The following is a 16524-nucleotide window of genomic DNA, read 5'->3' on the forward strand; positions in this document are numbered from 1 at the left end:
TCTAGTCCCGGTCGGGGTGCCGGATTCTGTCCCGGTTGCCCCTCTTCCAGGCCAGCTCTCTGCTGTGGCCCAGGAGTGCAGTGGAGGATGGTCCAGGTCCTTGGGCCCTGCACCCCATGGGAGACCAGGATAAGCACCTGGCTCCTGTCATCGGATCAGCGCGGTGCGCCGGCTGCAGCGCACCGGCCGCAGCGGCCATTGGAAGGTGAACAAACAGCAAAGGAAGACCTTTCTCTCTGTCTCTCTCTCTCACTGTCCACTCTGCATGTCAAAAAAAAAAAAAAAAAAAAAAAAAAAAAAGATACATTAGATTGCAATTTGGTCACCAGGAAAATCCTGGACAGAGGCTGCATGTTATTTTTGGACCCTCACAACAATCCTTGAAGGGGCTGATTATTGTCCTCTTGATATCAGTGGGGAGTCAGACATCCAGAGAAGTTAGGATGTGCTCACAGAGATACGGAAAAATACAAGCAGGGACTGGACCCTTCTGAGCGTCTCTTTCCATCTTCTGCTCTCAGGAGAATCAAGGAAGCAGCCCAAGGACACATCCGTGTCAGTGACCTGCCCAACAGTAACCAGGTGATACAAATTAAAACCCTCCTATTTCCACTATGACCACTTCTAGATGTTCTACACCGTTTTCTCCGAGGAGTGAGTAACCCCCGTTCAGAAAGGCTCTGCCATTTATCAGGCCTCCTGCTGAACAATCTGCCAGCACAGTTCGTTTGTCACCACAATCTTCAGGGTAGGTCCTTGTGTCTGACTCACAGAGATGAAACAAACAAGCTTCTAGAGGTCAGGTAACATAGGCAAGATCCCAAGCTGGAAGGCCAGGAGCTGGTCAGCACACCCCAACCCGTCTGGCTTCACAGCACTCCCTTCTAGAACCTTTATGATCCTCCTGGGATCTTTCAAGTTGCAGTCAAGAAGGCCAGCCCCTTGATTCCTCACATCATCCTCCCTGCACACATTACACTCAGTGTTTATCTGAACTCACCAAAAGTGGTCTTCCTGAGTAGCATAACAGGGAACAAGACACAAGGGGTCTTCAAAATGTTCGTGCAAAATGTGTATCATGAAAACAACCTCTGTATGGATTTCAAAAATTTTTGTACCAAAACAAACTTATCTTTTTTTTTTTTTTTTTGACAGGCAGAGTGGACAGTGAGAGAGAGACAGAGAGAAAGGTCTTCCTTTGCCGTTGGTTCACCCTCCAATGGCCGCCGCGGCCGGCGCGCTGCGGCCGGCGCACCGCGCTGATCCGATGGCAGGAGCCAGGAGCCAGGTGCTTTTCCTGGTCTCCCATGGGGTGCAGGGCCCAAGCACCTGGGCCATCCTCCACTGCACTCCCTGGCCACAGCAGAGGGCTGGCCTGGAAGAGGGGCAACCGGGACAGAATCCGGCGCCCCGACCGGGACTAGAACCCGGTGTGCCGGCGCCGCTAGGCGGAGGATTAGCCTAGTGAGCCGCGGCGCCGGCCAACAAACTTATCTTTTAATTCCATTTCCAACTGCCTTTGTGAAGCATCCTTACATGTTTCCTTTTAAGAAGTTTTTCTTATTAACTAAGAATTTCCAAAGGGACATCCACCTTTTAGAAAACTCACTGAAGCTACGCCTGCTAGTGAGATTGCACCATGCAAATGCCACTTGTAGCTAGACAAGAATTTCTGATGTAACTATGTACACCAACAGTGATTTCATCTTTATTGAGGCTAACTGCACAAATAAATCAAGAGAAGATCTTCAGTAAGTGGCTGAGAACAGATGACTTAAAGAACTCTGTTGTGAGCTTGGAAGGACTAATATCACCACTTCCCTTTTACAGACAGGGAGAAGCCCAGCATCACACCAAAGCCACTTATTCCATCAGGCCCTGAGCAGGGACTGGATCGAGAGTTCCTCCCTTACTACCCCAGGATTCCAGGCCAGGCCATGCTCCGACATTGCAAGGAAAAACCCTCTCGCTCTGTGTCTTGGCCTCCCCAGGGAGAACTGTTAGGCAAGAGAATGGTGTAGAGTCACCATCCCTACCTACTTTAAAGAATAAATGAGGTCTCATATGTAATATTCCAGTTTAAAGTGACAAAAAATGTTAATAATCAAACACAATTAAAATTTTTTAATAGTGTTGTGCATTAGCAAGACTGCACTAAAACTTCTGTAATCCCTCTGATCATGCATCTCAAAACACATTCGTGGAAATAGGAAGGAATCGTCCAAGAAACATGAATTATGGCAATAAAACCCTAATGAGCTCACTGGAATTTAATAAGATGAATTTCATTTGAATTTATTAAAAAAAAAACCAAAACCACAGAATATTTGAGTCTTAAGGGACACTGATAACCATCTAGTCCAATGCCCTCATTTCACACATGAAGCTGATGCATATCAGAATCCTGCCCCATGTCCCTGGCCCATGAGCGGTACTATGGGACTTGAACCCAGGTGCCAAAGCTCCTCACCTTTCCCACCTACTACAGTGATGCCACCAATGGAGACCGCCTTAACTGATTAACTACCAATGCTGTGAGGTTATTGATTTTAAAGTTGTAGAATGGCAGTGTAATTTATTCAGGGCTTTTAAGACAAACAAAAATTTCATTAAGGACAATGAAGTTAGCTAATGGAGGGGAATAGTTAATCCCGCCTGGGTTAGAATTATTATTGTGCTGGGTTAGAATTGTTATTGGCATCTAATATGGAAAACATTTTAAAGTTCTTTAATTTAACCTTGAATTGAACTTGGGCTTTAAAGGGCGACTCACTATGTAACTGAAGAGTCCAAATTAAATTTACTAAGAAAACTCAGTTATGTTTGGAGAAACACGACAGAAGCAAAGATTTTCGTGTGCATTCCTTGATCTTTAAAATAGTATTATATGTCAACAGGACTCCCCCCTCTCCATCCCCATTAGAAAATTTCAAAACCCACTCCCCAGGGGATTTAGCAGTCATCAACAGCACTTCAAAGGGGTCGGACAAAGGATGGGTGCAAAGCATGAGTAACTGTCCTTTTTGAAGACATTTTGAAAGAATGTTCTTAAAACAAACACACCTGAATTACAAGATCATCAATCATACATACACCTCAAATGAGAGTGAATAGACTGTATTTTAGGACTATTATTGAAGTTTTACCACTTATGCTGTCTTTATGGCTCTCTCTCTCTCTCACACACACACACACACACGCGTGCACACACGCACACACACATATTCTTCTGAGAAATCTATATGTGAAAATTCTTTCAAAAACCATTTAAAAGAGCCACTAGTTTAGTCTTAGCTGAGAAAACTTCCTCAAAGAATGAAAAACTGGAGTAAGAGGAACAACACCAGAACGTAAAGAAGGCACTGAACATATTAACATCTATCAGGGGACTCGTACCCCGCATATGTTAAAGAGGATTTGAAGATTAACGGCTAAAATGAAAATAAATTTAAAACATACTTAAACTAATCTACTCCTGTGTGTTTGGTTGTTACATACGCAGGATTTCAAAAATAGTCGCTAAGTGTAACTTACAACTCTGAGCAACTGTTTGCTGATTCTCCTTTTACAAAGTAAAACCTAAAGATAAATAATCATCACAAGGCTGCACATTGCTGACATCTGGGCCAGATTACATCAAACATTGCCTTCCTGTTCAACACAGCACAAGAGAATAAAAAAAATTTTTTCCCCAATTTAAACCTGTCCCCAGAGCCATAAAGAATGAAAAACTGTCGAGTCAACAGCTTCTGGGAGTGTGTGTGTGTGACTATGTTGTTTTTGTTTGCTTGCTCCCTATTCATTTTCACTTCATGCATTTGCAGAACATCTATGTACTTCTCTCTTCCCTCTTTCACCATTCATTGGCCATGTAATAATGTTCCAAAAGCTTGCACTGCAATTTATTAATGGAACAAGGCTCATGTCCTAAAGTTCCAAAAGAATTGGCTACTGGTAAGAAACCGTTTGAAGAACACCAGCAACTTTTGTTAAGGCTATTGTTTTATGGTTAAATGCCATTCAGAGCAACTTGAACTGGACCCTTCTACTATCAAAGGGAGTAATTCACTGGGTTGCCTGGGATTTGGCTGGCAGGCCATCCTAATATTTATCTGGGAACAACTTTCACCTTTGGCTACAAAATACTAATACAGAACTTGAAATTGACCAAAGTAAGGAAAGCAAATACTGCAGAAGACTTATTCTGGATCTGCTGTGGCTATGACTCAAATGATGGAGCCTGCAGTTCTGTGCTATGATACTTTACCCTGTACACGCAGGCGTACGTACATTCTCACAGAAGGAGCGGAGAACACGGAGTCCAGCTTTCAGCTAGAAGGACACATCGCGGCCTTTGTGTGAAGGACATAATCGACTGTCCTCCACACTCAGGAGAAATCTGTTCAAGAACTCTGATACCAGTCTTGCTGTTCATCGGCAAAAGCTGGGCAAAAGGGGGACTTGTGGAGTTCTCAAAGCTGAATTAAGACGTCTCCAAAGATCACCTCATAGATGCTGGAGCAGGCAGTGCAGTGAGGGAGTAACAGGGCCTTGCATCCAAAGTGTGCAGCAGAACAGGCAGGGAAAACAACAGGCAACTCCTGGGTTTTCCTCCTAAGCACAGGATTCCTGATTTTCTCCCTAAAAACAAATGGTAAAGCATTCATCTTTCCTGAACTCTACAGTCAACTTCCTGCTCTGCATAAAGATAATTTTCAAATATAAATCAAACTAAGGGAGAAAGCCAGATTTTATAGCATCTGGAGTGATGAATTAGAAAAGCAACATGGCAACCCACGAAAAACTCGGTGCAGCTCAGATATGAGTGGTAGCTAAAAGTTATCCCAGGTTTTCAGGTCCCAGCCTTCTGAGATGATGAACTCATCCTATTTTTTAATGAGAGGCTCGCCTCTGCCTTTGATGTGTGCAAGACGCTCCCAGCTGGAGAAGAGTACGGGAAAGATCTAAAATATTTGCCTCAGCTGCAAAGAGCTATTAATGAAAGTTTAGAAAATGAGGTGGCATTCGGGGGGAAATCTTTAGAAAAAAGATGATACACTCTCATCTTACAAAATCTTGGGGGAAAATATTTCAGTGAAATAAAATCTGACAAATAATCTTCCTTCCTCTGCACATCAGAGTCCCCACCCTCCTCTGCCTCGTCCAGAGTGCACCCTGAATCCCCCAGCACGCAGGAGACAGAAAACGGCTTCACATCACTCGCTCTTCACACATAACACCAAGGGTGAGACGCATATACAAACAGAAAGGTTATAAAACCCAACGGATTCATGGACTCACTGGGGGAGGCTTTAGAATTAATTCTTGTAAAACAACCCTCACGTGTATTTATGAATGAGAGCACTTACGGTGAAATCCCGTGCGAAAGGGAACTCAGTTTCCTATTCCATCATTCTCTGCCCTGCTAATGTGCTGAGATTACTGTCATTGTATTTCACAAAGAAGCAGGCAAAACTAACATGGCTTTCTTGATCCCCTTTCCAGCTAAATACATTTTCCAACAACCTGATCTGTGCTCAGGACAGTGCAGTTTCCACAGGCTAGCAGAGTTTGGGACACTCTTAATCACTCTTTGTCGACCTTGAGTGACTACTCTTCTTGAGGGAAGATGGAGATTATTTGGCTGTTTGAGATCTTATGTTTCTCTTTAGAAAGCAGTAAAGCAGCCCATGAAAAAAATATTAAGTTGCTTCCTAGAAAAAAAGATTCTATGTTGCTAACCCCAAAATGGGCATTTTATATTATGTGTTTATGTGTATGTTAACAGTTCACAACGAAGGTGTCACTGTCTTTACTCATGTGGGAAATGGGCAACATGACATGTGATGGGATTTGTCACATCACTAGTAAGTCAGGGCTTTCACAAATTTTTAATTGACACAGTATCTGTTCATATTTATGAGGTACAGTGTGATGTGATACATAAGCCAGAATTTTAATTTACTTTTGATTAAATCTAAAATTTTTGCTTTAGGGTATCAAAAAATTAAGCATGATGATTATCACCTACCTTTTGTGACAGAAATAAATTCTCTAAGGTAAAGTTAAAGGAAGGAAAACGGTGTGTGTGTGTGTAAACAGGTGGATCCTGTGACGGTGAACAGTTATTTCAGTGTCACTTATTCAGTCAACAAATACTTCCAGAGCACCTACTAAGGCCGGCCACCCTCATGGTTCCCTCAATTGCATATAAATTCTTGTTCCTTCTCAAGGAAATTATTTAATTTCTCCTCTCAAAGTTTCCAAATTCCTAGGCCAACGTGACATTCCTTTTTCCTCCTCACACATGCCTGGCTGAAATCATGCCAAACCTCAGCGGCTTCAAGAAGTGATAAGTCTGCTCAAGTATTTATGTTAAAAATAACAATTTCAACAGCATAACTGGAAATAAATATTCTACTCCAACAACCCAAATTTTGTGAGTGGTTAAGCAGAGACAGATACAAACTCTGTTCATATCCGGGTCCCTCAAGATGACAGCTGGTAAGTGAAATGGCGCCCTACCCACCCCTAGCCACCATCAGCGTGTCAACAGGATGAAAACAGACTTTGTATGCAGAATCATTGCTTCCTCTTTTTTAGTTTTTTTTTTTTTTTTAATCCAGTTCTCAAAATCTCAGAGAACATGTTTCTCTGAGTATAGTCTTTGGGATTAAGGAGAAGAACTAGGGAAAATATTAGTCTCTAGTTTCAATTACTGTGCTGGTTTGCAGAGGCAGCAGTTGTTTGAAGGCCTTTCCTCATGAGTCCCTCAGATGTTGGGGAGAATAAACCACTTAACCTCCTCCTCCTCCTTCACTTTTCTCAGTAAGTAACTTGGACAAACATCCTGGTTGCCCCTTTCTGTTTGGTAGGGAACTAAAGTTTGTTAAGGAAGATCCCAGAGTGAGTGGGTGCTGAGTACCATTCAAAAAATGTTAATTCTGCAATCTGAGTTTCAACTTTTTACTCTGTATTTGAACAATAGTGATGAAAAGCGGATGAAATTGAGGGCTCTGCGGGGAGAGGAGAAAGGCCAGGATCATCCTCAATGAAAAAGAAGTGGCACATATTTTCTCTTCTCTTTCCTTTAGAAAAAAAATATTGAGAAATAATTCTGAAGTGCCTGTGCCAGCCGGAACCCTTGGAGAATGTGCCCAATTCAGGTCCCGGTGTTGCTCTGGGGGGAAGGGGCATCTCCAGGCCTCGTCTGCATACACACAAACACAAGTGCACAGCGCCCCAGTGCTGTTGTCCCCTCGGCCCCACAGCCCTGCCAGTTGGCAAACCCAAGCCAGGAAGTTGTCAATTCCAATTGCGTTTAGGCCATGCAGTCCTATTAAAGAAGGCTTGCTGGTTAAGGGGCGTCCTCTGTTTCCAAAGCATGGGAAAAAAAAAAAAAAGGGCTATGCTTAGATTGGAGCTGGCAACTTTCACTGACTAGAGTTTTCAAGGAGCTATGAATGAGTTTAACAAAGGAGGTCTGTGGCCAGTTTCTGGCTGAAATCCATGTCGACAGTTCTGAAGGTCACAGGCCACGCTAACTAACAGTTATTCCCAGCAGACCCTGTTCTAAACACAAGCTGTAAGTAGTACAAATCTGGAATTTTTCTGTAATCCCTTGAGATATTCCTGATCCTTCCACATGTTTCTGCTCAATTAAAAACAATTCTCACTTTGCACCACAAGAGAGGCCACGCTCAACAATCTCAGTCCATCCTTAGGGTAGATGAACAAAAACCTGGCAAATCAAAGGGTTCAACCAGGGAAGGGAAGGAATTCAGCTGGATCACACGGCAAAGTGCAGACAGCTCCCCAGGGGCTCAGTTTGTGAAAGCATAAAACGGGTTATGACAGAGATCCCGAGGCCATAAAAAGCAGGTTTGAGGCACACATTGGGAATAGGTTCCTCGTCATTTCACACAAACAAGATAAAAAATTTCTGAGAAAATTAAAAGGTCAACTAGGTGAGTAGAGAAGAGTGACAATGTACAGGCCAGATGCCCAAGATCCCACTGTGAAATTCATGTCATCCACTCTCAATTAAGAAGAACTCCTAATGTTTATGAAATCATGATGTTTCTTGGGATCTGTCGAAAAATTTAATAGCCTCTTTTTCCCTTCTGAAAAGTGTTTTTGTTGCAGTTTTTAACTGACAGTATTTTCAAATCTTGCTAAGTAGCATGGGAATGACCACGCTGGATTGAGGCCCAAGATGCGCCTTGTGCTTGTGCTGTGTGTGGTATATCCATTAAACAGCAACATAGCAACTCATCCAATCCTCAAGACTGCCAGGGGAAGAATTTCCTCCCTGTTTTAAGGATGGGCAAACCACGGCTCAGAAGGTGACAGGACTCGCTTATGTTCTTAAAAGCTAGAATGTGGCAGACTCAAAATCTGAACCCGAGTTCATACCATACACTTAGAGGAAAACATGTACTAGACATCAGTTATAATCTTGGGAGTTAATGATTGCCTGGCATTCTATGTCTGGAATCATGAGATATTCTAAAGTAGTTACAATTTTTCCAAATTAAAAAATATGTAAACCATGGTACAATGAGTATTTGCATTCAACTACTTCATTCAAGAAATACAGAAAAGACATTTTACAAAAGTCCACAATCTTATTACCTGATTATTCTCATAATTTATACATTGGTATTCAATTACCAAGCCATTTTTTCCTTAGGCATTTCTTACAAAATACAGACCAAAATGTAAATAAAAATTTGGTTTTTTGTTTGTTTATTTTGCTGCTTAACATTATACATCCTGGGCATTTTCCAAATCATCAAATCATCACAATAACCAATTCTAATGAGTGGCCACATGGTATCTGAATACATTTAACTATATCCCTATTTCTAGGCCTTTACGTTCATCTTAATATTTTTAAAAAGGATTTATTTATTTGAAAGGCGCAGCATTACAGAGATAGAAGGAAGGAGAAGGTAGGAGGAGAGATCTTCCATCCACTGGTTCACTCCCCAAATGACATTCATGACCAGGCTGGGCCAGGTCAAAACTAAGAGCCTGGTACCACATCTGGGAATCCTACACAGGTGGCAGGAGTGCAAGTATTGAGGCCATCTTTTTTTTTTTTTTTTTTTGACAGGCAGAGTTAGACAGTGAGAGAGAGAGAGAAAGAGAGGGAAAGGTCTTCCTTTTTTTTCCGTTGGTTCACCCCCCAGATGGCTGCTATGGTCAGCGCGCTGCGCCGATCTGAAGCCAGGAGCCAGGTATTCCTCCTGGTCTCCCATGCAGGTGAGGCTATCTTCTGCTGCTCTCCCAGAAGAACTGGCAGGGAACTGGATCAGGAGTGGAGCAGACAAGACTCAGATTAGTGCTCACATGGGATACCAGTGTTAGAGGTGGTGGTTTAACCTGCTGTGTCACAATGCCGGCCCCAATTTTAATTTTCATTCTACATGCCACGGGGAATATATCCGTGCATGTATTTCTGAGTTTTCCTTAGAACAGATTATCAAAAGTGGAAAGAATTTTAAAGGTCTGAATGTACATTGCTGATTATTTTCCAAGAATGCTGGACCATTTCACACCCTGACCAATGATGTATAAATGCCCACCACGGGCCAGCGCCGCAGCTCACTAGGCTAATCCTCCGCCTGCAGCGCCGGCACCCCAGGTTCTAGTCCCGGTTGGGGCACCAGATTCTGTTCCAGTGGCTCCTCTTCCAGTCCAGCTCTCTGCTGTGGCCCAGGAAGGCAGTGGAGGATGGCCCAAGTGCTTGGGCCCTGCACCTGCATGGGAGACCAGGAGGAAGCACCTGGCTCCTGGCTTTGGATCAGCGCAGCGCTGGCCGTAGCGGCCATTTGTGGGTGAACCAACGAAAGGAAGACCTTTCTCTCTGTCTTTCTCTCTCACTGTCTACCTCTGCCTGTCCAAAAAAAAAAAAAGCCACTACATGGCTGCCAAACATCATCTTCAAGCTGATGTGACCAAGGCTCATACTTGCTTGATTACATGCATGTCCACACAAACTTAAACTATGACAATGGTGTGCATACATTTCACTTGGTCCACCCATCCACTAGTAAGTCCTGTGCTGGGTGACACTGTGAGGTACCAATGACTACCTTGCCAGGTTCCTTTACCTGAATTATCACTAGTCCTCACAAAACAAGTAGATGTGAGGAAGTCAATGCTTGGAAAGAGGAAATGCAATACCCAAAAGCACACTTCCCAATCCAGATGGCTTGGATGCAAGCCTTGCTCTAACTCCAGACCACACTTAATTCACACCATGCCACCGTATCATGCATTTGACCTTTCTGTGTAATCAATTTTTCTCTCACAACTTCAGGACTGCCTCTTTCTTTAGCAATGCCTCTACAGACAATAAGGTCAAATTAACCTTTGGGAAAATAAAGGCAACAACATCTGGATCTCATGGGCTTTGACAAAGGAGAGGAACACGCAGGCAGCAGGACACATGTTTGACATAGCAGTTAAGACGCCTGAGTGCCTTATCAGAGGGCCTGGGTTTCATCTCTGACTCTGGTTTCTGACTCCAGCTTCCGACCAATGCAGACCCTGGGAGGCAGCAGGTGATGGCTCAAGCAGTCGGGTCCCTGGCACTCCCCTGGGAGACCTGGCCTGAGCTCCCAGCTCCTGGCCTTAGCCTTGTCTAGTCTGGACAGTCACAGGCATCTGGGGAATGGATGAGCAGACGGGAACTCTCTCTGTCTCTCTCACCTCTGCTTCTCAAATGAAAAACAAAAAGGCAGGGGCAAGAAGCAGTGGTGTGGCACCATGGAATGCTCACACACAGCTGGCAGAACCATAAAATTGGTGGAAACACAGAAATGGCAAAACCACTTTAGAAAGCCATTTGGCACTACCCCTATAAAGATGAAGACATACGCACCCTATAACAACAGCTATTCAGCCCCAGGTGTATACAAAGATTGTGCCTGCATATAGTAGGATACCTGCTTAAACATGTTCCAAAAAACCACAAACTGGAAACAGTCCAAATGACTGCCTGCATACAGTTCATCCATAATAAACTGTGGTATGGTCACATAGTATGGAACACTATACAACAAAGAAAACTAACGAGAACAGTCAGCAATAGCATGGATAAATCTCAAATGTTACGACAGAGGAGCAATAATAAATAAATAACAATAATTTCAAACTGAATGATGTAACTCAGAGTTAAAAACTAGACAAAGGTAACTTTTTAAATTTGGTGATGCAGACATGGGTGAACAAATTGATACTGGAGTACTAGTGGTTCCTTACTTTAGATGGTGATTACCTGGGTATTTACTGCATAATTATTTATGCATACTAATGGGTATGTGTAGTCATTTAAACTCAAAAGGCTTTTCTGTTTACAGATCATGCTTTACAACTTACAGAAGGCAGGCAGAGGAGGTGATTAAACATTTACATAGCAGGTGCAATACACAACCAACTTTATCAAGTACTAACATTTCATTGGGTCTTTAAAGCAATGTTCTGACTAGTACTGTTCTGAATCTGCCACTAAAGTAACTAAAATAAAGTCTACATGACGTATAAGCAAAAGCATTTTTAACAAAAAAAAAACAACTTTTAAAAAAGAAAATTGTTTAAAAATCGAAGAATAACACCAATGTTCTTTCCTTAGGAACATAAGCACTCAATACAAGCAAAGGATAAGTTCAGGAAATTCCTCAAAGTTAAACTCTCTCTGTGAATAAAAAGATTCAGAGTTCCCAAAAGGGAAAAATGAGATCTTCCAAAAGCCCACGGAAATTTGTAACATGAAAAAACTAAGCATGGATTTCAGCATTTTTCTTTTTTTTTTTTTGGTACCAAAATAGACTTACCATTTAATTCCATGTTTCCATGAACTTTCTGAAGTCTCCACATATCAAAACAAGTATTGTTTTCAGGACTCAGGAGACAATGGTTATCTTTACTCAGTGAGGATGCTTAACATTTTGTATGTTTTCATATACCACCAATTAAAAGGAAAACGTGTAAAGTTCCTCTAAAATCGGTATCCAAAATTATAAAATTTATAGGCTTGACAAAAGTCCTAAACCAGCAGAAAATAGTGCACCAGAAAATACTCTCTTTAGTGTCCTTTTTTGGGTTGGAGTTGTTTCTGTTTAAGTAGTTTTCCTTTGTTGTTTAGTTTTTTGTTTGTTTTTTAGCACCCCAAAGGCTTCTGTTTCCAAAGGGGAAAGAATTAACAACTATCACCAAACATCCTTCACCCCCCCCAAAAAAAAAGCCACACAAAACAAAAACCTAAATAGTCTTTGAAGGAACTCAGACACTAAACTCCAGGATACTGCATTTCACCCAGCTTCTTTTTAAATCACATTTTAAAATAAGTTTTTGTTTTTAATGGCAAGTTTTTTAGAGTCAAGCATTTTTGATGCATTTTCAGCTCATTTATACACATAAAGACCTAGTTAAAATACCAGACTGAATAAATGAACAATGGGACAATTAACCCCATATACAAAGCTACACCCATCTTACTTCAAAGGCATCGGAGATACAATGGATTAGAAACCAGAAACAATGCCTCCCTGGATGAGTTTTAAAATAAATACTGCTTTGTTATAGGTAAGGGATTAGAAACCTTTGTATGGTAGCCTAACATTTGTGAACTCTGACATTCAATTTCCATGGTGTGCATCCTACGATATTAATTTTCTCTACAATATTTTGAAGATATTTAAGTTTCCACATAAAATTAAGACATAATTTGTTTTCATTTATAATGTAATATACTACAAAATCAAGACTACAATGCTATCCATTAAAAGTTTTGCTATATTATTTTTTGTATTTTCCAATGCAACTCATGTGAAAAAACAAAAAAAGGAATATCAGGAACAGCACTGTGGCATACATGGTAGGCTGAGCCTCCACTGCAGCGCCTGCATCCCATACATGTGGCGCCAGCTCGTGTCTTGGCTGCTCCTCTGTTCATCCAGCTCTCTGCTGTGGCCTGGGAAGGTGGTGGAAGATGGCTCAAGTCCTTGGGCCCCTGCACCCACATGGGAGACCCAAAAGAAGCTCCTGGCTCCTAATTTCGGATCAACCCAGCTCCAGCCATTGTGGCCATCTGGGGAGTAAACCAGTGGATGGAAGACTTTTCTCTCTGTCTCTTCCTCTCTCTGTCTATAACTCTACCTCTCAAATAAATAAATAAAATCTTAAAGGGGGGGTGGTGGTGCTGTGGCACAGCAGGTTAAAGCCCCAGCCTACAGCACTGGCATCCCATGTAGGTGTTAGTTTGGTTCTTGGCTGCTCCTACTCTGATCCAGCTCTCTGCTATGGCCTGGGAAAGCAGTAGAAGATGGCCCAACACCTTGGGTCCCTGCACCCACATGGGAGACCCAGAAGAAGCTCCCGACTCCTGGCTTCGGATCAGCTCAGTTCTGCCTCTCGCAGTCATTTGGAGAGTGAACCAGCAGATAGAAGATCTCTCTCTCTCTCTCTCTCTCTCTCTCTCTGGCTCTACCTCTCTCTGTAACTCTGTCTTTCAAATAGATAAAATAATATTTTTTTTAAAAAAAGGAATATCTACTTTGAGGATATAAATGTACAAAATAAAATATGGAAAAGTAAACTAAACATATCATTTTCCATTTGATTAACTGAGACTTTTGACACAACTGCCATACTTCTATGTTCGTTGTTTTCAAAAGCTAATAAACTATTCACTGTCAAGAATCAGGTAATGACTCACATGTTAATACAAAAAATAGTTAAGACTCCAGCATTCCACATTAGAGTACCTAGGTTCCACGCTATGCTCTGACTCCAGATTCCAACTTCTGCTAGGGCAGACCGTTGGCGAGGGGAGTGGGGGGGCCACAGCAGTAATTGGTTTTCTGCCCTCCCTAGGGGAGCCTTGCATTGAGTTTTGGCTCCCAACTTTGGCCAGGCATTTAGGGACTGAATCAGTGTTCAGGGTCTCTCTCTTATTGTCTTTCTACATCTAACTAAATTTTTAAGCACCTTTGCAAATTAAAAAAAATAATTAGCTGAGTTATCTAACATAATAATGTTACAAGAAATGTATCTGAAAGAAGAATGTAAATCTTAGCAGGAAATATTTTCTCATATTTCTAAGAGCTACTTCCCTTATAAACTAATCTCACACTTATAAATTACATAGTCAAAAACATTCTCAGGGAAGAATTTTTAATGATATGTAGAGGTACTTACAATTTAGTAAGTGAAAAAGCTAGATGCAAAAACGATATCTATTGGATGATCCCAACTCAAGGAAGCAAACACCCTTAGTCATGATCAAAGTTTTGCCAGGATAATTGATTTCTTTTTACTTTTGTGCAGTTTTCTAAATTCCTCTAATATATCTTTATAGTCTTAAAAAGCAACATTTACATTTTAAAAATAAGTGGTTGGGGAGGGCGCTGTGGCATAGTGGGTTAAGCTGCTGCCTGCAGCACCAGCATCTCATACAGGCACAGGTTCAAGTCTCAGCTGCTCCACTTACAATCCAGCTTCCTGCTGATGCACCTAGAAAGGCAGTAGAAGATGGCCCAAGTACTTGGGCTCCTGTACCCATGTGGGAAACCCAAATGAAGCTCCTGGTTTCTTGCTTCGGTCTAGCCTGCCCTGGCCATTGCCACCTTTTGGGAAGTGAGCCAGTGGATGGAAGACTTCTCTCTGCCTCTGCCTGTCCCTCTCTGTAACTCCACCTTTCAAATAAATAAATATATATATTTAACAAAAGTGGTTAGTAATGGATTATTAGAATTGTGGTTCTTCCTGTTCATGTGCCTGGGAAGACAGTGGAAGATGGCCCAAGTGCTTGGACCCTTGCTACCCATATGGGAGACCTGGATAGAGTTCTGGGCTCCTGGCTTTGATAGAGAGAGAGAGAGAGAGAGAGAGAGAGAGAAAGTAAGTAATTGTGGGATCTCTGAACTGAAGGGCACAATGAGTCACTCTGCTGTAAAAGATACCTCTGTCTTCCGGGGAGAGACGTTCACCTTCCCACTGCATCTAATACTGACCCCTGAAAGGGCCAGACAACCTGAGTTCAGATTCCTTCTGCACCTGGGAAATGGTGCTGCTCTTAAAATCAGAGTCTGCTTAATACAAAGGATAATCTCAGGTGTAAGGCATACTTTGAGCCTTTTTTTTTTTTTTTTTTGACAGGCAGAGTTAGACAGTGAAAGAGAGGAGAGAGACAGAGACAGAAAGGTCTTCCTTCCGTTGGTTTACCCCCCAAATGGCCGCCACAGCCAGTGCTGCGTCGATCCGAAGCCAAGAGACTGGTGCTTCCTCCTGGTCTCCCATGCGGGTGCGGGGCCGCACTTAGACACTTGGGCCATTCTCCACTGCCTTCCTGGGCCACAGCAGAGAGATGGACTGGAAGAGGAGCCACTGGGACAGAATCCGACACCACAACCGGGACTAGAACCCGGAGTGCCAGAGCCGCAGGCAGAGGATTAGCCAAGTGAGCCGTGGCGCCGGCCGAGCCATTTCTTTTCCATGTCTTGTCCAGTGCAAAGCAAAGTTAGGGCTCCAATAAACGCCTTCTGCTTGTTGTTGCTGTTGAAGAAAAGTGATTGGTATACAGGGAAAGCCAAGAAAAAATTGCTGACTCTCAAATTCAACCCAACAGCACCAACTGGGGGCCACCATTATAGCATGGTGGGTAAGCCAAGCCACCACCTGCAGGCCGGGGCTTTAACCGGCTGTGCCACAGCACTGGCCCCTGAAGCCTAGATTCTAAATCAGATCCTTCACCTTCCCCTGGCGAGATCTTGGACGGGTCACTGTATCTCTCTCAGCATCAACCCCGTCTCCCCTACAAGGCAGATCATAAGGTTGCGATAAGAATAAATGAGAATTATGTAAACCACAGGACATATTAAATAAATGCTGATAAATACTAACTGCTCACTTCTTCAGATGCCCTGTAGCGAGCGTCCAGACTCAGTAAATTCATCTCCAAAAAGGTAAAATGGTGTAATAACATTAGCAATCGAGAGCAGTCCCAAGAGCTAGCAAGATGAGTGAGTATGGGGAAGAAACTCACAGACACACACACACACACACACACACACACGCCCCTGAGCAGAACTACACTCCTGCGTTCCCGGGGTAGTCGCACTTGCTGAGCTGTACTGCACACTCTGAGTACTCTGCATCAAATCTGTAATTCATTCAGTCTCCAGTTTTCTCTGAAAAGCTCCAGGAGGAGACAGCCCGAGGTCCACAGCTGGTGCCAGCCCCATAGCAGTTCCGCTACTGCAGGCGACACCTGTCCTTCCCACTGCCCAGCTTCCAACTATGAACCTCAACCTCTGAGAGAGTGGGACGTGGGAGCAGCAACGGCAGTTTTATTTGTTTCCCTTTCTTCTCTTCAAAGGTGACTTGCTCTCAGCCATACAGCAGATTACTATGGTTGAACTGTGGCTCCCAAGGGCGTTATGTTTCTTACCATGAAGGCATCTATATGGCAGTACACACATGACGTCCCTCAATCACTTTTTTTTTTAATTAAGA

The 16524-nt window shown here is 42.8% G+C and overlaps 1 protein-coding gene across 11 annotated transcripts in view; it reads right to left on the minus strand.

The window, feature by feature from the left end:
* DENND1A (DENN domain containing 1A) overlaps nt 1-16524 on the minus strand; it is a 555776-nt gene that overhangs the window by 330607 nt on the left and 208645 nt on the right. The window contains exon 1 of one of the 11 annotated variants that reach the window (XM_070056554.2): nt 4291-4422. The exons of the other annotated variants lie outside the window; for them this stretch is intronic. The gene's annotated coding sequence lies outside the window, so the exon portion shown is untranslated. Of the gene's footprint in view, nt 1-4290; nt 4423-16524 lie in introns of those variants that run through there. 11 annotated transcript variants of the gene reach the window in all.

The sequence above is a fragment of the Oryctolagus cuniculus genome, chromosome 1, assembly GCF_051225735.1.
Source record: "Oryctolagus cuniculus isolate XC-2025 breed Fujian yellow rabbit chromosome 1, ASM5122573v1, whole genome shotgun sequence".
Classification (NCBI taxonomy): domain Eukaryota; kingdom Metazoa; phylum Chordata; class Mammalia; order Lagomorpha; family Leporidae; genus Oryctolagus; species Oryctolagus cuniculus.